The following is a 27,259-nucleotide window of genomic DNA, read 5'->3' as shown; positions in this document are numbered from 1 at the left end:
CTCATGGCAGGTTTCTTTTCCGTTGCCGCCACCCATGATATTATTTCAGCCTCTCTGACTTTCCGCTTTACCTTCTTTGTTGCTGTTTTCTTCACCTACAGGCCGCATAGTTTTACTTGAAATAAATAGTTGCTGGTAAGCTTCCTAGTTCGTTTCCTCCACTGTGAATCAATGTTTTTTTCTGTACACCCACCTCAACACTGTCCCAGCCCATTCACTTTCTTCCATATTCCTCAGTCGTTCTTCATAATCAATTTTACTGTGAGCCTCCGTGACTTCAAAACTTGTCCAGCCCAAATCACCGTGCACAGCTTTATTTGTATTCTTCCCGTGGGCACGCAATGCGAGGCGTCGCACGGACCTTTGGGTGCCATCGAGTCCTGATTGTACCCCTGATTTCAAGCAAACAACCGCATTTTCAAAAGTAACTCCCGGAACCATTACACCTTTTCACATACCCCGTAGTATCACGGGCATATTGTATCCCCATAGCGCTCTGTGCTACATTATGCCTGCGTTTCGCTTCCTCTTTACTGTTATTGTTTTTTCCTGTGTTTCCCTGTATCTATTGCCTTCGTTGACTTTTTTATTGCTGAACTACGCCACGAAGGAGGTATTTTTTTATAGGTGAAGCAAATTTTTTAAAGATTGCCAATGACAGATAGAGCAATTCTAATCCTTGATCTAAATTACGAGATGAGGAAGCCACTATTTGTACGATAAATGAAAACGTTAAATTGAATAATTAAAGTAATTACGGTAATTAATTCCTTAAATAATTTTTTATGCGCCACGTATTTCAATCTACGAATTTCAGCCGTGGAGTTCGCATGGCGTGTTCACTTGGAACGAATTCTCTGGACAGGATAAGTTCCGAGATATTAATTTTCGAAGTTTCCGCAGAAATGCATTGGTGTTCCAGTTACTTCTGTGCTTCAGTGCTGTTAAGATTGGGGGCTCAATCCCATCGCTCGTGGTCCGTTGTCAAGATTGGAGTCCGGCATGAATTAGAAGGTAGCTGGCCCATGCCGTCGTCCAACTTATCCACGCTGAGGACGTTGATGAAGGGAAGGACTGCCTCTCATCGAGAACAAGGAATATGGGTTTATTTACAGTATTTACATGCAGTTCATCAGCCTAGCATGACTGCGAGACAAAGTACATCAGTCTAACATGACTGCTTGAGAGAGTGTCTCAGTCCAACATGACTGCTTAAGAAAAGTGTGTCGAGCATCCGCACAACAGCGGCTTATAAGCACTCGGTCCCCGCCTTGATTCCAAGGGGACGGAAACGTTCGTCCAGTCATTGTAAGCACGCCGTCTCTCTCCGGGACGGCTTACACACACACACGCACCCACACACACACACACACAGGTTCACGGTGCGAAACCGACATCACACGAATTTCGTAGAACTCGGAGCGGACCCTCGCAGCGCGACCGGCTAGCCATTGTCTTGCGTCTTGGTCGGCGCGTGGGAAAGGGCCTCCGTCGACGTTCCCGCGGCAACTCCCCCACTCATAGCAGAGCAGGGCGGCGTTGGTGGGTTCGGTAACAATAGTTGGCCCGCCGAACGCATTCAGTTACAATGGCGATTTAGTGACGCCGTGGCTAGAGGTTTGCGGCGGCGCTTCAGTGAAAGATGACGCCCGCGGTCGCAACTGGTTGGCAAAACTTGCACTGCAGCTGGCCGTTCTTAACAGTGCATAGAACAGCGTTTTTTTGTGTAATAGCCATTTTTGCGTCTTTAGGTGTGTGCTACTGCTTATGTGTCACTGCATATGTATACGGTAGCTTGCACCTATTTTTGGCCACTCTTACAGAATCGGTATGTGCCACTGTGACAGTAGAGGGGACAGAATCTTTGGTGCATGTAAACATATCATCCTTATTCTCTCGACCTGCATCCTACATCGTCTCCATCCTCGTGATACAGCTGCTTCGACGTCTCACCCTGAACGAATCATCCTCTCTTAGTACTTGCATTTCTACGTATCTATCTCCCCCTTCCACTCTGTTTCTCTTTTTATCCCCCTTAACCCTTCCCCCTGCGCAGGGTAGCCAACCGGAACTACTTCTGGTCAAACTTCCTGCCTTTCTCTGCATATTTTCTCTCTCTCTCTTGTAAATGGTGTAACTGCTCAACATTTCATAAAATTATAGTTGTAAGCTGTGCGGTGCATGAACATTGACACTGCGTACGGTTATACTTCGCATAATATGAAAAAAAAAGCATTTGTAAGCATCGTATCTAGTTGTATATAATTTAAATAACCCCTTCACCTACGATTCCCTTCACAGAGATGCCAACATATCCATAGTATTTGCGTAATCTTTTTTTGTGTGTATTGCGATAGTATTTGTCTAGCTTAGAAATTACGACCCATATGTATTCCATGCTTATGTATATGCTGCCTCAGCAGTGCAGTTTGTGACGGGCCCTGTTGGACTGCTGCCAGCCGACGCGACCTCGCCATGCCATCCAGCGAAATTGCTGTCCCAGCAGGCAGCGGCTGTCCCGCGCACTCTGTTGCCGGAAGTTCGTGCTCTTCTGCGTGATCGGCTACAGGAAGAACATTAGGCCGATGAAACAGTCCGCGGCATCGGTCCGATACGCGTCGCGTGCCGCAGAGTTTTACGATGCGTGTTTCCTCAGCCGCACGCAGCACCCTGCTGTCGTGCGCAAGGAAAATGTGCGCATTTCTTGCGAAAACATTCCTTGCGCTGTTTCATTAAGCAATGCGTGTAGAACACCTTCGCGTCATTATAAAAGAAGTGCAACGACATTGAGTAAACAAATTTTTTGTAAGTAATTAAGCTTTCAACATTTTCGTTTCACAGCAAAGACACAGCCATCACCACCTTCTCTTCAACAACCGGAATGTCACGTTAGCGCGCCACTGTGGCTATGTACGCAATGTAAAACAGAGAAAAATGTAGTCGGTTATCACTCGCCTTTCATTGCGAGATGATCTACGAGCTAAGCCATAAGCTCTTTAGTGGCGCCATGCGCTTGCTGCCGCTTTTCAACTAAATATGCGACGCGTTTATAAAAAAAAAAGGACAAGCGTCTCTACGACGACAAGCAAATGTGAGGCAGGGGTGCTCGCTCTAGCAGCAAATTACCAGCAATGACGCATGGCGACCGCTGTTTTCTTTTTATTTTCTTTCTTTGGCTAAGCTTAAAACAGAATTATCCGCGCTTACGTTGTGCTTTTTAGTGAAATGTTGATCACATTTCCGCCTCGCATTCTTCCTAGAAGCATGCTGAATAGTTTAATTCCTTGTTTGCTTAGAAAAATAAATGAAGCCGCCCTCTTATGCGCAACTTACTGTTCGAGAACCAAGCTTTTGCTGATACGTGGACGGGATTCACTAACAACGAGCCACTAAACTCCGGAATAACGAGGCAATTGACGATTCCTAGTATATTATTGAGCAGGACGCAAACGAATTCAACCTTTCTGTAAGATTTTAGTGGGAACAAGGGTGGCGCTATAATGCTTGTTTTGAAGTTGTGAGAAGAAAAACGGGGGGAGGGGAAGCAGTCAGTGTACAGACGCATGACAAAACCTACAGAGAGAAAAGATAGAAGGCAGGTGTTAACTGAGAAACGTGTGGTTGGTAACCCGGCGTCGGAGGATGGCAACATCCGAAAAGAAATAGCTGTAACGAATATCACTCATGCATTACGTGGTCCTCTTAAAATGAGAAGAAGAAAAAAGAACAGAGAGGGTCACGAATATAGCCGGTTTGATGCCTTCACGTAACGGAAAGAATTTATTGGTCAGTCGCATGACCCTAAAGTTCACGTACAACGCGAAGCCATCGGTCAAAAGGATGCTGCTCCTCCTCTGCCTTGACGACGAATGGCGCTGGCTAACGCTCCTCGGGTTACACTTCGACCGCACACACGAGTATCCAAGAATGTGGACATGGAAACAGCCGCCGCCGTAGCGCAGCTGGTCGAGAAAACTCACGCGTAAGGCGGAGACTGTGGGTCCGGCTCCCATCGGCTGCAAGTTGATTTTCGCCCACTTTCATTTCCCTTTACTTGTTACAGCAAAGCTGCTAAAGCCTACATTCCCTACTATCGTGTCCGCGCGTAGAGAAAAAGTCCCGAAGATAATGCAATACCGGGCCGACCCGCGACAGAAGTAATGCAGGCGTTAAACACTCCCCATATGTGAGCCGATCTCAAAGATGGTGCAATGCCGGGCCGAACCGCGACGGAGGTGCAGTTTGCCAATAAGGGGCCCGCATATGCAGCTTCGGTGGTCATCCTTCTTCACAGAGTGGAAGGGCACTGAGTTTTTTTCGGACGCTTCAGTATAAAAGAACAAATTGTGTCCCTTCTGCTTTCCTCGTCTTCCCTAACTGTTGGCTTCGTATTGTATGCTAGGAAAAACTTCATTCAGCTCAAGTGGCCCTAGATTCCGAGCCAGAAGCGGGCTGCTCCCACGTCGGGACAGAAAGGCTCCTTGGTTTCCGCCCTTTAATGGCATTGAGGGTGGCTTAGCACTTGTGCCGGCGATCCAAAGGGATATATTGTGCCTTCTCTATATGTTAGAATACGGCGACCGGTTTTATATCAGATTGTAAGAAAATGGTGAAGATTCAGTAAATTAAAGCACAATTAGCGATATGCGAAGTGTGAAACGCGCAGGAAATTTTCGATATTTCACGCGAGAAAGCGAGACCCGCTGACGTGCCTAGAAGAAAGATGTGGAACGACAACTCGGAATCAATGTTTGGTTGTTGAAGCTAAACATACAAACATAAGGTGCCCGGCTGCAGGAGTCGCTAGAAATCAAAGTCAAGTTAGTCGAATACATAAAGTTAAAGCAGGACATCGGCTTGAAAATGCCGGCCAACATTCAAGTCAGGGACTCAAGAAGGGTATTTATAGCAGCTGTGCCCTCGCATCGTGACATTGGATACTAATAATCACGGGCGATGAACATCTAGTTGCTAAAATACTGCAAATTCATAATGCGACTGCAATACTGCAATACCTACACTGTAAACGAAAATAAACCCACCTGGGAGTTTTTAAGAGGGGATGTGCCCTAAAACCTCCCCTCCTCAAATATTTACTCCGATGTATGGGAGCAAAACAGCGCCATTCCCTCGTTTCACTCCGCTGGCTAGCTGCGGGAGTATTAAGGCGACATGACGCGATTTTACTCCGCTTAAAAATCTTGTTCTCCCGTGAAACTCCGACAGGGAGTTTTAAAAAACTCCCCTCCGCCGATACAGGTTGGTCACGTGGCGCTTCCCATCAGGCTGTGCGCCTCGCCAGCGACCGGGCGCGTTCGGCGGAGCGGGCAGTGCTCATGGCTGACGGTTTGTTTACGTGTGTGAAGTGTCGTTCCGTGACAGCGTTTCGTCAATTTGTTTCCCGTATTTCCTTCCAGAAAGTGTTATAGGCATGCCTGAAGCTCACTGTATCTCAGCTTCAAGTACATTAGCTGTGATCACTTTGCTGACAACGATGATTGCAAGAGCCACGTTTTCAAGTGCGGAAAAAGGTTTAGGTATACCTCGAAGCTGCTCACTGGCTCGTGATGTCGGCTCACATTCTGGCTGTGTTTTCGTGCTGCGTCACCCTGTCTTGTGTTCTTCAGCACGTGAAATGCGACTTCTATGTCCTTTTGAGTACATGCTGACAACGTCCAGTGTAGTGTTTGAAAGGACCACGTAGCAATGGCAACAGCAGCCACTGTTCGAGCGACGACATCCGTGCTAGTCGCGCATGAATGGCGTAACCCAAGTTCGTTGCGGTGCTGTGTTGCCAGTGAGAAAGACCGGAGTGCAAGCAACTGTTTTTATGTATCTGTGAACGGATATCCTTGCCCGAAGAAAAACGGTAGGACATAAGTATGCGTACTGAAAATAAAGCTTCTTATTGAGCGATGTGAATCGAATTGTTATCGCGCATATATGTTTTGGTCACGTCGTTGCTTCCGATATTGCATTAACATTACGCTCTATCCGAGACACTGATTTAGACGCATGCCTGCTGGCTCCGAGTTTAGGGATTCACTCGACAGATCAGCGATGTAGCTCCTTTTCGCAACCGAGACAGATTGCTTGGACGCAGAGAAAGTAGTGCGGTGTATAAAATGTATGACTGCGCATTTTTCGGTGTTACGTCGGCTGCTGCGGGTCATGCTCACACGTAATAATTTCTTGCTACGCTACCACTATATCGCAAACATTTAATTTTGCTATGCAGCACATGCACTTACATTTTTCTTGCTTACTGTAACTAACGCACTACTTTTCGGCCGCGAACGCCGGCAGTGTGCGAAGTCGCTTCAGCACTCACAGAATGGCATGATAATTTTGAAAAAATTACGCCATTAACTTCTTTTCTCTCACTATATTGAATTAACAGTTTTGTGTTGATTAAGGTATTCTGTTAATTTCAGAGAGGCAAATGTCGTATGAACGAGCATGTGAGTCGTAATTCTGAAAACAGCACAGCTGCTCCCTAGGCGGTTTCGAGGCACACAGTATCGTGGCTATATATACTGGCACCATTGCTTCTTGAGTATCGCGTGTACGTGGGATGTCTTTCAAATTTCTGCATTGGGCGCTTCTGAAATGTTTATGTATGTCATGATATATGTGCTTTCATTGACTTGTTTCGTCGAATTTGACGCGGTCTCGTGTGCATATTTCGAAATTTGACCAGCAGCCTCTGCATGTGAACATGTTCGCGCAAACTCACGCGATGCCTCTTTTTATACTCCAGTTGCACCTCGAAAAAACTCCGTCATTTGCAAAGCAAAAAATAAAGAAAAGACAGAAAAAAAACTCCCATAATTCCACGCAAAAGTTCCGCTCGTATGGAGTAAAAATTCTACTCCGATCATACGGAGCATAATAAACTCCGAACCGGGGGATCGCTAGAGGACAAGCAGTATACTCCCACCTCGGAGTGATTTCAGTTTACAGTGTAGGTTTATTTTCTTGGTCTTCGATCGAAGACATTGATATTCTCTATAGTCACGCTTAGGTTTCACGGCATGCCAAGAACACTTTTTTGCAGCTCTATCCAGCTTCATTAAAACGTATTTCTGGGTGAGTTGGTGCATACTTGATCTGAAAATCGTAACAGCGCTAACACATGCGTCCACAAAGTAACAAGGACGTGAAGCGCTTGTGTCTCGTCCTTGTTACTTTGTGGATGCATGCGTTAGCGCTGTTACGATTTTCAAATTATCTATCCAGCTTCCTGGAAGCTTTCTTCAAGCGATGAAGTAGTGGACGTCTTCTTTTTTTTTTTTTTCGTCCGCCCCGCCATATTGCACTAACACTAGTACCATCTATGAGCTGTCTGCTTTCGCCGCCATGCTTGTTTGGGCTAAGGATCAGTGTTATGTGCGAGATATATATGCTCGGCGGCAGTTGCTGATGGTTTTACTCCGACTCACACGGTCCACACACTATAACGCGGAGCCCTTAAGGTTCGCGAGGATTCTGGGAGACGCACTGAAGGTGGCATGGCGGGAGTTCCCCGCTTGCGTTGAGCCAGCTGGAGCACCCTATGCGATGTGCGCGCTTATGTTTAAGCATACAGTCCGCCTCGGCGACGAGTTGGGTATCTCTCAAATTCGTTTCATGAATGTGTCCTCATTACAACATTCTCTCTGTAGTTCTAAGCTCTGGTTTAGCAGCAATGAATGTTTAAGACACTTACATGACGATGGTAACAGTGCAGGTACCGTGCTCGTACGGAACAGCTTCTGCTGCTTGCTTTGACAAGGATTTAAAATATTGGCAGTAAATACATTGCGCGACTACCTCGTTCGTTAGACGTGGTTTTCGCTTCAGAATCAAGTAACATTAGTTAGCAATAACAGCATGCCCTACGTGTGAATCGTATTAGCCTATAGCGGTCGAATGACCGGCTGCGGACCGCGTGAGTTTCCGAAGCAGCTACTCAGCAGTAGTTGCTGCGCGTAGATCTGTTGGTCCTATAACGCATAGACCAAGCATGCGGCATAACTATGGCGAGTCTTATTGCGGCGTTAGAACGCGTTCATTTTTCTTATTTTTTTATGACCGATGACGATCAAACCGGCCGATTCACTTTCTTTTTCCATAAGGAATGTCGCTGCCGCTACAATATTATCCAATACTCAATTCCACAATATTTCCTGGAGCGATTCACGCAGTACAAGTCTCAACAGATAAAAGGAAATTGAATTCCGGGGTTACACGTGCGACTCTCTGACCTGATTTTTAGGCACGCCGTCGCGGGGCGTGCGCCTACGTCTAAGTACACAAAAACCGATCTTTCTTTTTTTTTTTTTGTCACCGTCCACATCGAAGTCACCCGTCTTGTGGATATTGTGTCCTCACAAATAGTCACCGCATTTTTTTATGCGATCCCCGTTGAATATTACTGCTATACTTGGCTGAGCCAATGCCAAAGAACAAAGCTTATATTTCATGTTGTTTACAACCGCAGTGATCGCTGTGTTGGGCCCCAGCAGCGCCATACAGAAGGCTAACGTAAGCATAGCATAGTAGACTCGGAATATTTGAGAATGATGCCGGGGGCTGACGAAAATGTTCTAACGCTTGGCGTTCAGGTATGTCGGGGTTGCATTGGGTTGGCCGCGCACGGGCACTCTTGTATTCAGTTCCTGCGCCAAGCGACGAAATGGAACATTTTCCGCTTCACGAGAGCAATCAAGGAACCGCTGTTCTTCGTCAAGTGGAACACGATGCAGTTCCACTCGGCTCACACAATCCACTAATTGCGGGTACGAATCTCATGTTTAGGCAGGCCGGGCAACTTTTCTCAGCTCCTGCTGCACCCAAAAGCTGCATTATGGTCTGCCGACGCGCATGCATAAAATGACACCACTGTTTGGAACGTCTCCCAATCGTTGCGCAGCACACGATGGCAACACATTAAGGCACAAGCTGCAGAAAAGGCTCGCGGCGCTTGCCAGACTTCTCCTCCTCGTGCGATGAAAAATTCTATATGCCAAGAAAATTTTCTTGAGAATATAGGCGCGCAGTTGCGCACTGTCTCATATTCAAGGGTTCGGCAAAACGTCGTCTGGTCAGCAGAACTTTTCGCTTAGCGAGCTCGTACATCACAGTGACTGACTGAACGGCGCAAACACATGCAATGTATGGCGAACAAAAGACCCATTTGATGCTGGCAGAGCTGCGTCGAATGCCGCGCTCTTGCGAATGGATCCCTAGCCTTAACACCAGCAAGGATGCTCTAGAAGAATGTGCCACAGGTGAACTAACGCAAACTCATTGTAAAAATATATTCACGTGCTTCAGTTACAATATTTGGTGCCGAAGCTTTTTTCTTTTTTAAACGATGTCCCTCAAGATGCGTAGTATGGCATCACGCACAACTTATCAATGCCCGTCACCCCAGAGAATTCTTTACTCAAGAGTTTGCACAGCTGCCCCAGCAAATCGTGTGGTTGTTTGAAATTGCAGGAATCGCGCGTGAGAGAAAAAGACGTTTCCTTAATTTTATTTTTTTCCTTTCAGAAGATGCTTGGATGAATCGCACAGTCACTCTTAGTGAAGGTCACCGAGCTTATTTCCGGGACATTGCTCGTAGCAGTGGCTGCACATTGATGAGCACCGTGCCCAGTGGTCGCCGAGCAGACAACGCAGGTGACGCTGTCAGCCTGTCTTTTCAACCTTTCCACTTTCCCGAACAAATAGCGATAGAGCTGAATGGATGTTTACCCTAATGGCCTTCTAATATTTTGCCAGGTCACACCCAGGAGCAATCTAATTTATTTCACTTTGCCATTTATATCTTTCTTCTTCAATCAATGGTCGCATGGTTGGGATATCATTAAAGCGACGTTCTTCGTTCTGCCTCGGACGACAGCGCCTCTGAATCTCTTGATTTGAAATGGTTCAATTTCTTTTTAGCGCCTTTCCTGCAGTACCTAAAGTTAGCATATTCGGCACTTTCATTTCACTTAAGCATGTGGGCATGCGGCTTTGTATATTCAGGAAAATCCATCTGCCAAGTGCAACTTTGTTGACATCCTGATTATTACGCACATTTCCGTCTTTTTTTCAGTTTCGCTCTTTGTCTCCCGTAAACAACTTTTCAGCTAATATATTAAAACTTGTTTTCAAATTTTTGCATCAGGAATTGCGCTACTGCGACGATGTTACGCAATACTCAATTCCACTATATTTTCTGGAGCTACCAAAAAAAAAAGTGTCGGTTGGAAAGCCCATCTATAGATATACGCACAAGAATTTCAAATGCAATTGTCAGATCATGGTGGCGCAATCGAAAAAGTAGCTTGCTTGCAGAAGTGCACAAATAATGGCGGTAATATATATATATATATATATATATATATATATATATATATATATATATATATATATATATATATATCGCTCTGTGGACCATTTGAGGGCGCTACCGATCGACTGCTGCAGTGACAGCCCACTCTTTCAGGGCTCATGGAAAATTTATCTTCATCATTATTGTCAGCCTATTTTTATGTACAGGACAGGACGGAGGCCTCTACCAGTGATCTCCAATTATCCCAGTCTTGTCCTAGCTGATTCCTAGCTGTGCCTGCAAATTTCTTAATACCATCATCCCACCTAGTTTTCTGCCGTCCTCGACAGCGCTTCCATTCCCTTGGCAACCATTCTGTAACTCTAATCGTCCACCGGTTATCTACCCTATGCATTACAGGTCCTGCCCAGCACCACCTTATTCTTTTTATTATCAAACAGAATATCTTCTACCCCCGTTTGCTCTTTGATCCACAGCGCTCTCTTCCTGTCTTTTAACGTTACGCGACAAATTTTTCGTTCCATCGCTTTTTGCGCGGTCCTTAACTTGTTCTCGAGCTTCTTCGTTAGCCCCCCAGAATCTGCCCCATACGTTAGCACCAGTAGAATGCAGTGATTGTGCACTTTTCTCCTCAACGGCAGTGGTAAGCTCCCAGTGAGGATTTGGTAATGCCTGCCGTATGCACTGCAATCAGGGTCCCCTGTGAGTATTTCACCTAGATAAACGTACTCCTGCATACTCTTGAGGCTGGCTGGCGATCATGAATTCTTGTTTCCTTGCCAGGCTAAGGAACATCACACTCGTCTTCTGCATGTAATATGTAGACCCACTCTGAGGCTTTCTCTGTTCTCAACTCTGGCCAAGCGCACGAGTTTCAGCCCAGCCCAGCAGCACCTCCTTTCCTGTGCTCCCTGACCGCAGCTACGTCGCGGGCGGCGCTGCTCAAATGCGAGCGTGTAACTCCAGCAATTAAGCGACAACACTTATATTACAGACTTTCTCGGCTGAAATCCTGAATTATTCTTTGCAAATTGTCCCCAGCTTTGCTGAACAAGCATAACGTAATGTAAATGTAAAGCCGAAAGGAGAATGTGACGAAGAAAAGGAGAATGTGCTGAAGTGGTCGGTCAGTGTGTGACGTGGCCTCGGGCAAGTGCGGGCGCGTCTCCAGCTCCTGCCCTGGAGATGGTAGGGGGTAGATAAGGCTGCCCGGCCCAGAGAGGGGACCACGCACCGTCCACGCATCGGTCTGCAGTCCCCTAGAGCGCTGCGATTGTTCATCGCATTATCCTGGAAGGTTTCTGCTGACAGTCCGCGCCTCGTCTGGTGCCACGGGGGTGAGCCCAGGCTTCAGTGCATCACCACTCACCGAGCCGCGTCCTATGCAAAAGGGTTCAGCCAAGCACCGAGCCCGGGTTTGTGCCACGGCGGTTCCTACGAGACCAGGGCACGTCAGCCAAGAAGACTTCCAAACGATCAGGACTTTTCATGTAGGACGTGTGTACATTGTGCCGGGTGTTTCTGCGAAGACTGTGGTTAATCTTTAAAAATAGTCTATGGCAGATAGAACAATGATAATCCTTGAGCGTGATTTCTCAAACGGGCGGACGTTATATTGACGAGAAATCGAAATGCAAACTCGACTATTTAACAAAAGTGCACTAATTAGGTTTGAACTTATTACTTTACTGCACGTATTGCAATGTCCAAATCGTAGATTGGTAGACCACAAGGTAGACCCACCTGGAACGAATTCTCAGAATGGCACCAGTGTCGTGATAGCAATTTCAGAAATTTGCGAAGAAATTCATTAAAGGACCAGTTACACTTGTGGCTCACTGCACAGAACGGCGTTTTGTTTGACGGTGCACATCTCGAAAGCAGGTTTGATGGTGCACATCTCGAAAGTGATGTCATCCACAGAATTCTTTTCATGTTTATATTCCTGGCAGCCTCACAAGCTACAATTTGTGAATTGCAATACGTGACGTACGGTTATGTGTTACAAATATTTAGTGAATTTTTTTTAATGAGTATACTACGCATTTGAATTTTTCGTGCAAGTAATATTCCCTTCTTAGAGTAGACTAGTTCAGGGTGTATAATTGTGCTATCTGCCGTAGGCGATGTTTAAAAATTACTTAATTGCCTCGCAGAAACACCTGGTGTAGAGATTTAGGTGTCCATAATGCGCGTGCACAGTTTAAAGTATTTTTCATCACTGTTTGTTTCTGCGATTATAAATGGTCGTTCTTGATGTGCAACTTGTGCCTGTCTCTATATATATAGTCTGCCGGAATTTGTGACAGCATACCATAACGAAGAGATACTGGTGAGGCATGGTGCAGGGGATGACTCCGGGTAATTTTTACTTCCCTGACCAAGGTGAGCCACTATGCTACCACGGTGGGTTCGCAGTGAATGGTACTGGAGAGGGTCTCTTTGCCTAACCCCTTTCTCTGGAGGTATTTAGCCGCTTTCCTTGTAAAGAATTAATGTAGCTGTGGAGCCTTTACAAATAATTGTTGATATTCAAGTGTGCTCCCAGTATTCATTGGTCACGCAGTGCCTCCGTGATTGCTGGAATTTCCGCTGAATCAAATGGATTTTGCTGATCATGAAACCCAAATAGAGAGGTTGGTTGCCCTCGGAAGATTTGCCAATTACCTCATTGATGACGTGGATATGATCCATTGTAGAATACATGTTCCTGAAGCCAGCCTGCCCTCTTGGTTGATTGAAGTGTTGACCTGATTCTTTCGGAAATTATATTGGTGAATACTTAATACAATACTGAAAGCAAGTAGAAGGCCTATAATTCTTCATTTTTTTAGGTCTCCCTCCGTATGGATCAATGTTATGCATGCATTCATCCAACTATATCGTACACTCGAAGCCGTGAGGTGTTATGTATAGAGGGCAGCAAGCTTTTGAAGCATATGATCTCCTCCATCTCTGAGTAATATGGATAGGCAAGATAAATTTATCTTCTGCTCTCGTGCAGTTCTGACAAACGCCTCACATGGCGAAGGCTCTCCACGACTGTAACGCTGCTGCCGGCCTTCCTCATCGTGCCAGCCTTGTCCCACTGTGCCTGGCATCTTCGAGGGCATCATTCCTGCTGCGCGGCAGCATTTGTCTCTCCGGCTGCGTTGTGCCATATCACCTCCGCATATTGTTAGTAGCTAGAGTATTGTAATTAAAGAAAACTGTATTTATTAACCTAATTGGTTTAAGAACTCTGCGAGGAACATGAGCGCAACCCTAAATCTCGCTATCGCTTTCGGTGCTTCGGATGCGGGTGAAACTTCCAATATTTTACTTTATTAAAGTCATACTTTTGCGCACAGTACAGCACTCTTAACCAATCAGTTTATACGTAGCCACCTGTACTGCCGCTTGAAATGCCCGGGTCGTCGGCTCTGTTCTCTACGCGAGTAGGTATTAAATTGGAAACGGTTCCGAAATGTAATCACTGCAACAGATGTGCGCTGTCGAGCACATCAGCCTTTCATTAAAGGAAGTTTTTTTCTGCCTTCTGTATTTTGCCTTGATTCACTTGCTCGGTCGCTCGCTCACCGAAAAAGGTCGGCTGATCCTAAATTGGGCTGATCATGGAAGCGGCGCAATTCACGGTTGCGTGGGTGACATGGTCGGGGGTCCCTGCGTTCTGTCGATTTGTCGGGCCACGTAATCGCTACGCTTGAAAACACAGTCTGGAAATGAGCAGTTCTATTATATCTTATTAAGCGCTTCACGAAAGATTTGCTTCACTCTGATTCCAGCACATGCGTTGAATTCGCATACGGTTCTGTTTCTCCACGAGTAATATTCGATCCGCCTTTCTCCTGCGCCGGCTCGCAAGCGCACCTTAGTGTCGCCATCTTTCCTGTCTGACTCTTTTTGTCTCTTTTTCTGAACATGCCTCCTTTCAAGAATTTTTCGACCAAATATCGAGCCTTGAACCAATTTCAAGCTGTCTGGAAACATTGCCACGTGTTCAATGAGAAATCAAAACTGGAAAAAAAAAATCACGGGTTCTCTTATGTTATCCCTAAGACGACTTGAAGGGGAAAGCCCAAGCGCCGATGCATTAAACACGGATAGATGTACACATCTCCCTTAATTCGCTTGCTCTGCTTCGCTTAGTCATCCATTTAATTCATTTACGTCGTTTAGTCGTCCCTCTCAATTACAAAGGTCCAGGGTTCGACAGCCATCCAAAGTCGCGGGTTGGAGTGCGGTAATTAACCCTATCTTATGTAACTGTGCCTGAATTAACTTGCCCTTCATTACCACCTATGGTCGTGCTTTCGACTCCCACCAAAGTTCGTGGGTTCGAGTGCCTTAAGTCTAACTAACTTTGCCTTCAATAACGCGAAAGTTCATGGGTTCCATTCGCACAAATGGCCGTGGTTCCACTCCAACCAAAGGTCGAGGGTTCATAGCCTTAATTAACAACAGAGGTCTTGGGTTCGACTCAGACCAAGAACCTGGGGGTTCGTAGCCTTTTTGTACCTTTCGTGTTCGTCGACGCGTTTTCGCTCAAGGTCGACTAACCGATGAGGCGTATAAGGCTTGTGTCTGAATGCGACAATTTTCCTTATATAGGCATAAATGACACCGACTCCTGATGGAAGTCTTTTCATAAAAGAAAAAGAAAAATTTGAAGAGCCGTTGCAGCCAGACCCTGAGCGATTTAAAATGGTTACGTCCGGTTTAATGTGCCCTCGTTAAACATTGTGGCTAATCACTCATACATATCGAGCGGCAGCAGGCATGCGTGATTCGAAAGGAGGAAAGGTGCTGAGTGCCTTTTTCTCACTTTTCTTCTGAACCCTCCGTGCCACTCGATGTGGGTAATACCGAATTTTCGTCTTGTGTGCGCGAGGCGCTCCGTGCGCTGTATATACTTGAACATCTCTTTCGTTTATTATTTTTCATTTACAAGCTTAGACAATGTGAAATTGTATCACGATATATAGAACACTTTAAATGAATGTTCAGCAGCGTTTTCGCACCTATGGGAATAGCTCGGGTGGTCGAACCCCAGTTGCGTGCATTTTTGAAATTGTCCGACAACGTTCTTGCGGGGGCCTTGCCGTCATCAAAGGCGTCTTTGCTACCCCATATTTGGTGACCTTGTGCCCCAGTGTATCCTACGAATGCCCGTTTGAAACTTCATCTATTGCGTGGTCGTTACACAATATTGGTTTGTTAGCATTTTTTTTCTATTTTCAATTGCTTCTGTGTCTGCAGTCTATTGGGTGTGAAGCAATGTTCAAAAGGAAACCGAACTTTTTACCTAGCGCGCCAAGCGGCAGAGGGAGCGCGCTGTGACTGCTGAGCGCACGTGATGGTTGTTGTGCACAACTAACTGCCATTTGCCGCATTTCACTCCGACCGTTAGTTGGTGAGTTACGGCCGCTGAAGTGAGAACGTGCACAAGCTGTTCGTTCGATCAGTATCAAAGTGACAATGAAAGAGCTTGAAGGACAACGTGTGTGGCGGGAATTTTGCTACAAGTTTCGCAAAACATTGACATGCATTTTAATTGCTTAGCCAAGCATACGGAGAGTCCTGTATGAGTCGCATGCAGTGCTATGAGTGGTTTAAGCGTTTTAACACGGCAGAATACAGGTCGGTGACGATCCCAAGCCTGGACTACCTTCCACATCAAGAGATGATGACCATGTCGAAAGGGTTCGTGCTGTGAATCGTGGAAATTGTCGTTTAACTGTTCGAGAACTTGCTGATGAAATGGGCATCAGCGTGTGATCACGCCACCAAATTTTGAGTGACAAACTACAGATGTGTTGTGTCAGTGCAAAATTCTTGCCGCATTGACCTGTGTCGGAATCAGCCAGGAACTGCTTGTCACTCCCAATGACATTGAAAACTTCTTCAAGAACATCGCGAAAGGCGATGAGGCGCGGGTTTTAGGCTATTATATTGAAACGAAGGTGCAGCTATCGCAATGGTTGGGCAAAGGGTATCCTCGTCCAAAAAGAAAAGCACGCTTGAGTCGGTCAAGGATCAAGGTGATGTTCATTGTGTTTCAAATGCGTAATTATTTCTATGCTTACCCAACGAGAAAACCGCCCGTCCAGAATGACGACCGTGTTCGAGATAGCACCCGCAGCAGCGAAGCAAATTCACCTTCGAGCAGTCTCTCACCTAAACGCCAACGAAGCGGCGGCAACACAGCGCATGCGGTGCTGTCAGCACACGCCTCACTCTGGAAATTTCGCAGATCGCTTTCAAGATACGGGCCCGCCCGTCTCTCTTCAATGCTAAGTAAGCGGTGAGAACACAGCGCGCGAAGCTATCGGCAGTTTTTTTGTCGACGTCGCAGATCGCATTCAAGGTGCCGCGCACGCGGTGGTGCCATACGAAGCCGCCGCCTGAGTACGTTAAGAAATGGTTCATAAGGGTTCGACGCGGATGCATACGGCATTAAAGAGCTATAACGGCGTTTAACGATCGGAACAGCATCACTGCACCTGTCGTCGCCACCTGTAGTACTGTGCTTGTGTCATCAATGCTCCTTGCGCCGCAGTCCGCACAAGTTCGCGTTGCCACTGCGACGTCGTTACTACTGACTGATCAAGTTTCGTAATTGGTAATGATACCAGGCTGCTTGGAGATCACATCAGCAAGTGGAAATATGCTTACGCATACTGATACAACTCCCAGAGGAGTTTCTGCATGACTTTTTTTTTACTTCATGGGCACTGTCCATCAAGAATGGTAAACAAAGAATTCTAAATCTACCAGGGCATTCTAGCGCATTTGAGGGATGCTGTGCGCAGTATGAGGTCTGAATTGTGGCAATACCAGACTTGAAAGTTGGATCATGACCGTGCGCTGGCCCACACGTCGCTCCTTGTCCGCAGCTCTCTACAAAGCATCACACTCCCGTTCTGCCCCATCAACCGCTTTCTCCGGATCTAGCCCCAGTAGACTTTTTCCTGTTTCCCAAACTTAAAACCACATTGAAAGGACGTAGTTTCCAAACCATAAAGGAGATTCAGGCCAATGCGACAAGAAACCTGCGCGTCATCTCACAAAGTGTGTTTCAGGAGGCTTTCCAAAAATGAAAGAAAAAAGCGACAAGAACAGTGTATTGCTAGTAAAAGGGCTGCTTTGAGCGTTACAGCGCTTAGAATGTTGTACATTAAGCAATAAAGACGCTATGGCTAATGTTCTGCTTCTTTTTAAACGCAACTTCTACTTCACGTTTTATATGAAATCCTCCTTTATCGAAATGTCAAGAGGGTTAAAAAACAGTTCGCTCAGTGTGAGGTGCATTTCCAAGATCTGCGACCCATCGATCAAACATTTGTAATGTCTTTCCGCACGTATATCCAAACGAAAGAAATGCGTGTAGTTGTAACCACCTGTCATAATGGAATAGGTATAATGTAGTTTATCTTCGATGTAACAAGGTGAGCTGTAAAAATAATATTAGGTATTAAACCTTAATTGATTGCTGTCGCTTGTTTGAATGTTGCATCTGCGGAAGATAGGTCAAGCAAGACTCATATCATGATCTACTGATAGAAACGCTATGCTTAGAGCCAGTTTCGAGAAATAAGTTTTTAACACGTGTCTTGAAATGCGCTGCTATTTTAGGGAGATATAATATATATATATTATATGTAGCCAAAAAACAAGCTTAACCTGAGGGAAGTGTTCGAAACCTGTGTGACACACCCTTACCCGAGGAATACCAGCGTGTTCTCCGACGGGGCTCCACGTTTTCGATTGAGCACTTGTGCCGTGTGCCACTATCTTCGTCTTACGAAGAAAGTGATACGACGATGAAATGTTAACTAGCCCACTTCTCCATCCTATTGCAACGTTACTATAGACTGAAAATTGTCGGCTTTTTCATCGCCTACATTTTCTTGGTCTGACGGGGACAAAGTGAAATCAAGATGTTCATTGCTGGAATAGCGCGAATGGAAAAAAAGACGCCGCAAGAACACAGGGCTAGCAACGCATCGTATCGCTGAAGCAACGTTTATTTAAAATCTGTAATGGCCATTCTGGGACTCTCGTCGGTTCGGCTACAAGTGAAATGCAGTTTCTTTCCTACCGGCACACTTTGCTATGGCAACCGCATGACAAGGCTTCCCATCAGCATGACGGCATAGCGAAGACTCCGTGACGACGATGTAATGCGAAGAAAGATTGGCGTCAATGGAACGGACCCAGGCGGTAGGATGACGATGACATGGCCACAACGAGATGACGACTTTGAAATGATGACCGTGGTATAATAACTACAGCGTGATTAATACGGCATGAAGACAATGGGAAGACGGCGGCACGGTGCTTGTGGCCTGACAGAGATGGTACGACGACAACCGCATAACGAGGCTGGAATGACGACGATGCCACGACAGCGGTGCCATAATCGCGATTAAATGTCGACAGCAAGACTGCGATGGAATGATGAAGGACTCAAGTCGATACAATGACGAAGGCGGCATGATGACGACGCCATGTTGGCAATGATATGGCGTTTTTGAAGTGGTGACGATGAAAAACTACATTGTTACGACGATGGCATCAGGATAATGGTATGTTGACGACTGTGTTACAACGATGGCGTGACGAGAGTCGGATGACGAAGTTAGCATGACGGAGATAGAAGAACAAGTGACGGTATTATGGCTATAATATGACAACGAATGTATGACGAGTGTAGGACGACAATGAAATGGTCTTATTGCACTGCCGACCTACAGTCGCCATGCATTTGTTGTCATGCTACCGTCTTTGTGGCATGGACAGTGGTATGGGGGCAACGAGTTTATGACGATAGCGTAACGATGACTATATCACGAAGACTTCGTGACGACGATGTTGTGACGAGAAACAGATGGCAAGGCTGTAGTGACGATGACGGAATCAACACGACCACGGTATGACAACAAATGCATGACGACTCGATGGCGACGATGGCATGACTGCGTCGGCATAACGACAGTCAAATGACAAAGCTGTGATGACGGTGACGCAACATCCATGACGGCATCATGACCACGAGCACATACCTCTTGTCCTAAGCTATTAGACAACTCAGGTAGCTGGGTCTGCATAGAACGCGTGACCACGACAGGATCAGGATGACAATATGACAGCAAATGAATGATGACTGTATAATAACGATGGCATGACAAGGGCATGACGTCAATGAGATGACGACGATGACGTGACAACGATTTCATGACGAAGATACTATAAAGACAAAGGCGTGACGTGAGTCGTATTACAAAGCTGGAGTTTCACGTACACCGGGGTGGCGCAGTGGTCTCGGCACTGCGCTGTTAAGGTCTAGGCGCGGGATCGAATGCCAGCCGCGGCGGTGGTATTTCCATGGGGGCGAAATACAAAAACGCGAGTGCGCCGTGCATTGGGTGCATATGATAAAATCCCAGGTGGCCAAAATTAATCCCGAATCTCCCACTACGGCGTGCCTCATGATCATATCCTGGTTTAGGCACGTAAAACACCAGAATTTAGGCTGGAGTGATGACGATTGATCGACCGTGACGGTAACACGATGACCGTATGACAACGAATGCATGTGACGATGGTCTGAGGATGTCCCTGTGACAAAGCTGGAATGACGACGGTGCAAAGACCACGATGACATCACAACCACGAGCGCATACATAGTAACCCAAACTGACAGCCCGCTGAGTCGGCGTAGAAGCCGTGACGACGACGGCATGACGAGGGGCAAATCACAAAGGTTGAATGATAACGAATGAAGGACAACAGCGGTATCACGACCTCGAGCACCCAGTGGCTGGCTTAAGCTGGTAGACGTCTTGAGTCAATGGGTCGGTGTGAGCGGCAAAACAGATAGATAGATAGATAGATAGATAGATAGATAGATAGATAGATAGATAGATAGATAGATAGATAGATAGATAGATAGATAGATAGATAGATAGATAGATAGATAGATAGATAGATAGACTCCAATCACCTGAAGTAGGCAAAGAATGCTCAATCGATTAAAATTCACAGCTACTTTGTGTTTGCATTACAAATACATTTCACTTCCTTATATTATATCTGCATCGTGAAAACATTCAATAATCTCGCGCTCTTGCGCTCATTTTTACTTTGAACACGGAACCCGTAGCGGTCTGGAAACTTCATTATATGGTTATTTCCTTTTGCACCTTGGATGTCAAGTGGAACGTCAAGCGGAAAGCCAGAGATGCTGAAATAATCTCATGGGTGATGGTAACGGAAAACAAACATGGGATGAGTTACTACTTAAGAGCAAAAAAAGGAAATCAGAAAAGAAACAATTCGTGATAACTCAAAGGGAAGTTCATTACTTTTCGAAGCAAAATCAGGATGCCTTAGAACACGCCCCTTTAAAGCGAGAAATAAGACGGAAGAATGAGCATGTGCTTGCTGCGGTAAAGCTAAGGAAACGATGGAGCATGTTTTATTAGAATGTGAGGAGTGGTCGATTTAGGCACCACTGGCCTCCTTGAAGCCCTTAGGTTCAGCGAAAGCAGGGCAAAAAGTAAACATGTCCGCAATAGAGATTAGTAAGAAGTTATTGGAAAGTTGGTGGAATAAAAGTAGGGAATCGACAAAAAACGGAGACGTATAAAAGCAAAGTTCGCAATAGGGGGTCAGGAAATTTGGTTGTGTGAATTCATCGTTTTTTTTTCTTTTTCCTTTTTTAACCTAGGTAGGTTAGTAGGCAGTATAATAGCAAAAGCTTGGTGGCGCAATCCACCACCTGGTTCCAAAGGGTACGCTCATAACGTCCATCCATCCAGAACAGAACGAGTTAACGGAAAATTCCCGACCAACTGTGTAGGCTCGCAGCTTCTCCAAAAAGTCACAGGCCTCCGTGACACGGACAGCGCAGTCAGAGCGTAAGCTGGACAAGTGACTCCACACTGTAAACGCAAATAACTCCGAGGTGGGAGTATAATGCTTGTCCTCTAGCGACCCCCCGGTTCGGAGTTTATTATGCTCCGTATGATCGGAGTAGAATTTTTACTCCGTGCGAGCGGAATTTTTGCGTGGAATTATGGGAGTTCATTTTTCTGTCTTTTCTTTATTTTTTGCTTTGCAATGAACGGAGTTTTTTCGAGGTGCAACGGGAGTATAAAAAAGAGGCATCGCGTGAGTTTGCGCTAACACCTTTACATGCAGAGGCTGCTGGTCGAATTTCGAAATACGCACACGTGACCGCGTCAAATTCGACGAAACAAGTCAATGAAAGCACATATATCATGACATACATAAACATTTCAGAAATACTCAATGCAGAAATTTAAAAGACATCCTACGTACACGCGATACTCAAGAAGCAACGGTGCCAGTATATATAGCCACGATACTGTGTGCCTCGAAACCGCCTAGGGAGCAGCTGTGTTGTTTTCAGAATTACGACTCACACGCTCGTTCATACGAAATCTGCCTCGCTGAAATTAACAGAATACCTTAATCAACACAAAACTGTTAATTCAGAATAGTGAGAGAAAAAAAAGTTAATGGCGTAATTTTTGAAAATTATCATGCCATTCTGTGAGTGCTGAAGCGACTTCGCACACTGCCGGCGTTCGCGGCAAAAAGTAGTGCGTTAGTTACAGTAAGCAAGTAAAATGTAAGTGCGTGTGCTTCATAGCAAAATTAAATTTTTGCGATATAGTGGTAGCGTAGCAAGAAATTATTACGTGTGAGCATGACCCGCAGCAGCCGACGTAACACCAAAAAATGCGCAGTCATACATTTTATACACCGCACTACTTGCTCTGCGTCCAAGCAATCTCTATCGGTTGTGAAAAGGAGCAACATTGCTGATCTGTCGAGTGAATCCTTAAACTCGGAGCCAGTAGGCATGCGTCTAAATCAGTGTCTCGGATAGAGCGTAATGTTAACGCAATATCGGAAGCAACGACGTGACCAAAACCTACATGCGCGTTAACAATTCGATTCACATCGCTCAATAAGAAGCTTTATTTACAGTACGCATACTTATGTCCTACCGTTTTTCTTCGGGCGAGGATATCCGTTCACAGATACATAAAAACAGTTCCTTGCACTCCAGTCTTTCTCTCTGGCAACACAGCACCGCAACGAACTTGGGGTACGCCATTCATCCGCGACTAGCATGGATGTCGTCGCTCGAACAGTGGCTGCTGTTGCCACTGCTACGCGGTCTTTTCAAACATTACACCGGACGTTGTCAGCATGTATTCACAAGGACATACAAGTCGCATTTCACGTACTGAAGAACACAATCCAGGTTCACGCAGCACGAAAACACAGTCAGAACCTGAGCCGACATCACGAGCCAGTGAGCAGCTTCGAGGTATACCTAAGCCTTTTTCCGCACTTAAAAACGTTGCTCTTGCATTCATCGTTGTCAGCAAAGTGATCAGAGCTAACGTACTTGAAGCTGAGCTACAGTGAGCTTCAGGCATGCCTATAACACTTTCTGGAAGGAAATACTGGAAACAAATTGACGAAACGCTGTCACGGAACGACACTTCACAGATGTAAACAAACCGTCAGCCATGAGCACTGCCGGCTCCGCCGAACGCGCCCGGTCGCTGGCAAGGCGCACAGCCTCATGGGAAGCGCCACGTGACCAACCAGTTTCGACGGAGGGGAGTTTTTTAAAGCTCCCGTCGGAGTTTCACGGGAGAACAAGATTTTGAAGCGGAGTAAAATCGCGTCATGTCGCCTTAATACTCCCGCAGCTAGCCAGCGGAGTGAAACGAGGGAACGGCGCTGTTTTGCTCCCATACGTCGGAGTAAATATTTCAGGAGGGGAGGTTTTAGGGCACATCACCTCTTAAAAACTCCCAGGTGGGTTTATTTTCGTTTACAGTGCATGGAATACCGTCTTAAACTGCTTGAACATGCTATATGCAAGTACTAAGCATGCGGAAAGTATTATGTTTTGATTCGGCCGCATTTGTTGAAACACATCCGTCGTCACAACAACGAACTGAACTGCCGGACCGGCGTCGACGGTCAACCGCGGCTTGTGTTGATTTCTGCACAGCGGTCTGCTGAGCCCGACATAGCCTGGTTCCAGCCGCGCGCGTGGCTCTACGATTCGCTTCTGCAGCAGTGGTTCGTACCTTGCGACGAGGTGCCATAACGCCTCACAAGGAGTGAACAGAGGCATCTAGACTACGCGGCGCACATGTCACATCCCTTGACGCGTGGCAAATTGCAATGCACCTGCTACATTTCCTGACACCCGGTGGAATACAACGCAACTGCAATGCAAAATTTGCACGTATCGACGCTAAGCGGCGCACATCGCGCATCGCGTGACACTTGGTATGATACGATGCAACTGCTACACGACGTGCCACCTGGTAGAACTATATGCAACTGCAATGCAAGATGTGCACGTATCGACGCTAAGCGGTGCACATCTTACATCGCCCGACTCCTCGCACGCTAGGACGCCTTATATGGCATGCTTCTACAGCAACTAGGAAGCGCTGACGTCGCACAGTGCTAGAGTAGCTAAGTCCTGCGCGCAAGGCCCGCGTTCGATTCCGCCGGAAATGGGGTATTTTGACGCGATAGCGTTAATGAGCTCGTGTCGCAGAAAAGCCGGTGTCGTCGGCGGCGTGGGCCGCGAGCGATAAATCCCAGAAGGTACTTCACAAATAAAAAAAAAACAACTCGCAAGATGGGCTGGGTGGGAATCGAACCGGGTCTCCGCAGTGTGAGACGGAGACGCTACCACTCAGCCATGAGTTCGATAGTTCAAAGTAACACAAAAGCGCCTCTAGTGAATGCGGTGTTGCCTTATAAACGTGCCGTAGAAAGTTCTACTGTGGTGTATACCGGTAATTATGAGCATGTAAATTACAGAAGTCTCAGTTACACGAGTAGCGAAGTACGTTTCCGCTACATTTCTTCTGCGCTCTGCGCACGCGCAGAGCCATCTTACGGCAAACACAGAAGACCCCCTCCTCGCAATGTACGACGCTGCCCCGACAGGTGGCGCGCCACTCGCCCGCGCGACGCGCCTCCTCTTTCCGCTCACAGCGCGATTCCTAGGTGCAGTGTTCGATGCGGGACGCCTCTGACGTGATCGCTGCGCCGTAGCGCGTCTGGTGGCAAAGCGTCCCCTGCGATATGTGCCGTGCTGCTGGCGAGGAGCCATGCGTCTGCGTGGTGCTCCCAAGCGAGATAGAGGACGATCCCATCGAGGCGTCAGCCCCATGATCGCGTCCGCCTTCATGGCACGTCGCGGCCCGGCTGTCCATGCCGATTACGACGTTTGACTCGCGTAGATCGTTTCTCCCTCCGAGACACCGAGTTCTTTGGTTCGTTCCGCTTGCTCAAGCGCACGTTTCGTCATTTTGTGGCTCAAGAGCAGCCGAGCCAATGAGTGGGTGGTGCGAACGGGGTGCGATAACGCTATCGCGTTCCACTCTTGAAGGCGAAGCTTAAGCGTCCTCCAATTTTTTTCCTCATTCCTGGCGATAGCTGCGACGAACAGCGGCGGCGGGGGCAGAGAGCGTCGCCAACCGAAAGGGCTATTGGATTCAGCCCATAACAGCTTACGCTGTAAACATAAATTCGAGGGTTTTACGTGCCAAAACCAAGATATGAATATGAGACACGCCGTAGATAGGACTGTGGATTAATTCTGACCACCGGGGATTTTTTAACGTGCACCCAATGCACGGTACACGGGCCTTTGTGGATTTCGCCTCATCTCAAAGTGCAGCCGTGGCCGGGATTTGATCTCGTGATTAAGACCAAAGCCACTACTGCACCACGGCGGGCAAGTGCGAAGTACCATGGTTGGAAGATCGTATGCAGCGGCGTCTCGATTCACTAACTTAATTTGTTCTGTGACTCCACACGCGAACCGAATTGGTCGTAAATCAAACAGACTTTGCCATAGTAAACAAGGTCAATGTGATTAATCCATTCAGACCGTACTGATTTAAACGAACTTTACTTGAACACCAAGATGTCAAAACAAGCTTACTGTTCCCTACTTCTTAACGAGAGAGGGAACACTCACAATCTTATGGTGGCAGGGGCACGAAACTTGTTGGGTGACAGGCTGTTCACGGTTGAGTCATTCTGAATAGAAACTTCGTTTTCCTCGATTTTTATTCTCTCTTCATTGCTCTTTTAGCTGTAGGCTCAGCTGTGACAAGAAAGATTGTTCAATTTCAATGCTTTTACTTCGCTGTCAAACCATCCGGAAATTGGAAACCTTGTCGTTCGTCGTCGTTAAGCACTGTGTTAGTTACAGTTAACCCTTTGTTAACGAGTGCTGCCTACAGGCAACCATACCAGAAAAAAAATTTTCTTGCTGAGTTTCAGTATTGAGTACGAAGTTTTCTGCTTAATGTTTTCGGCCAACACTGAATAACAGGCAACAATCGTCATTTCTTGGTTTAGAGCAAGAACACTGGGTGAGGAAGAAGTTTGGTGCACGACAGCCTGCCTTTTGAAAGCAAGGTCAGAGGAGACTCACCGATGCAAGATCTCCGGCTGCAGCGGCGTCACACATGTGATGTAAAGCAAATGAAATGCGCACCTATGGTTCACATATGATAAGAGCTGTCTATACAAATTGAAAACGAAGCCTTAGGAGGCCTAGGGTGAAGCCCACTTCCAGTTTCTTGCCTTGGGTTTTTCTCCATTTCTGGAAAGCTGTCCGCAAAATATTTTGTTCTTTTTGTTGATTATGCTTATCCTTGAGGTGTTTTGCATATTTAGATAGAAAAGAAACATTTTTTTTGTGGGTTTGTACATGTGTCAATCTTAAAGGATTAAATTGGGCTGGGACTTTTCGAAGAAGTCTTCGCAAACTTGGTACATTTCTTGAAATAGGGCATCAAATAGAAAACCAATTTTAAGAGATGTAGGGAATATTTGAGAGAAACGTTATATTAAAAGAGTATTTTCTTTGACTTAACATTAAGTCTGTGACATCATCTGAGCGTCACACGAGCGACCTCCGTAAATGCGATGCCAAGTTTGTAAACCGAAATCGACTTCTTGAAGCGAGGTAAACGGGGCTATTAGAGAGTCGAGTTCGCGAACGGAAGCGCTAGTAAACCGAAATACCACTGCGCTGGTCGCTGTTTTTTACTCTTGTCTTGCTGTTTCGTTATACGTCGCTTAACATGCTTTTATCGACACATTCATTTTCTTCACAGTACGTTATGATCAGCTATAACTGTTGTACGGCATACCTACACAGTGTATGGAGCGCTGCATCCCTCTTTGCTGCACCTGTTTTCCGTTTAAGACATTGGTCGATCTTGATGAATAAGCTTTGGTTGTTCTGAGCCAGCGATGTCTTCGCCAAAAGTGGGTGGCCTCCTCATTCCAGGTGGCCGTGGGTCCAGGCTAGTGCTCGCTACGCGGTTGAACTTGCAAATATTTGGTAACGATTAACTTCTATCGATTGTTTTTAAGCACTGAAACTGCATATTCGTGAATCTTTTGACCAGTGCAGTAATTTAGGATGTCAATCTATTTCTGTGAGACGCTGTGCTATAAGATGATATTTTCATCTCTTCTCGCACTTCCCTTGACGCTGAGTATACTAAACACGGGAAATATGTTCGTATAAAAAAAAATACCCAATTTGGTCCCCCTTGACTTTTTTTTTTGCCGTTGTCTGACCTGTATATTCAGAACTGAACCAGCAAATAGCGTACTACTGCCTAGCAGTTTTCCTCGAATAACGTTAATGTGAACGATTCATTCCGTAATGCAGTCTTTGCTAGGTAGGAACATGCGACTAATTTCTTTGCTAAAGGGCGTTCTGTACAAACTCTCATACGCCAGAAATCAAACTGTAGCCGCATGTAGCTCGGTGACCGGTGGCTAGGTATGTTGACGTTTGTTCTTTATGCACGCGAAACAGCC

This window comes from Dermacentor andersoni, chromosome 3, assembly GCF_023375885.2.
Source record: "Dermacentor andersoni chromosome 3, qqDerAnde1_hic_scaffold, whole genome shotgun sequence".
NCBI lineage: Eukaryota > Metazoa > Arthropoda > Arachnida > Ixodida > Ixodidae > Dermacentor > Dermacentor andersoni.
The sequence above is the reverse complement of the archived record's forward strand: the minus strand, read 5'-3'. Positions refer to the sequence as shown.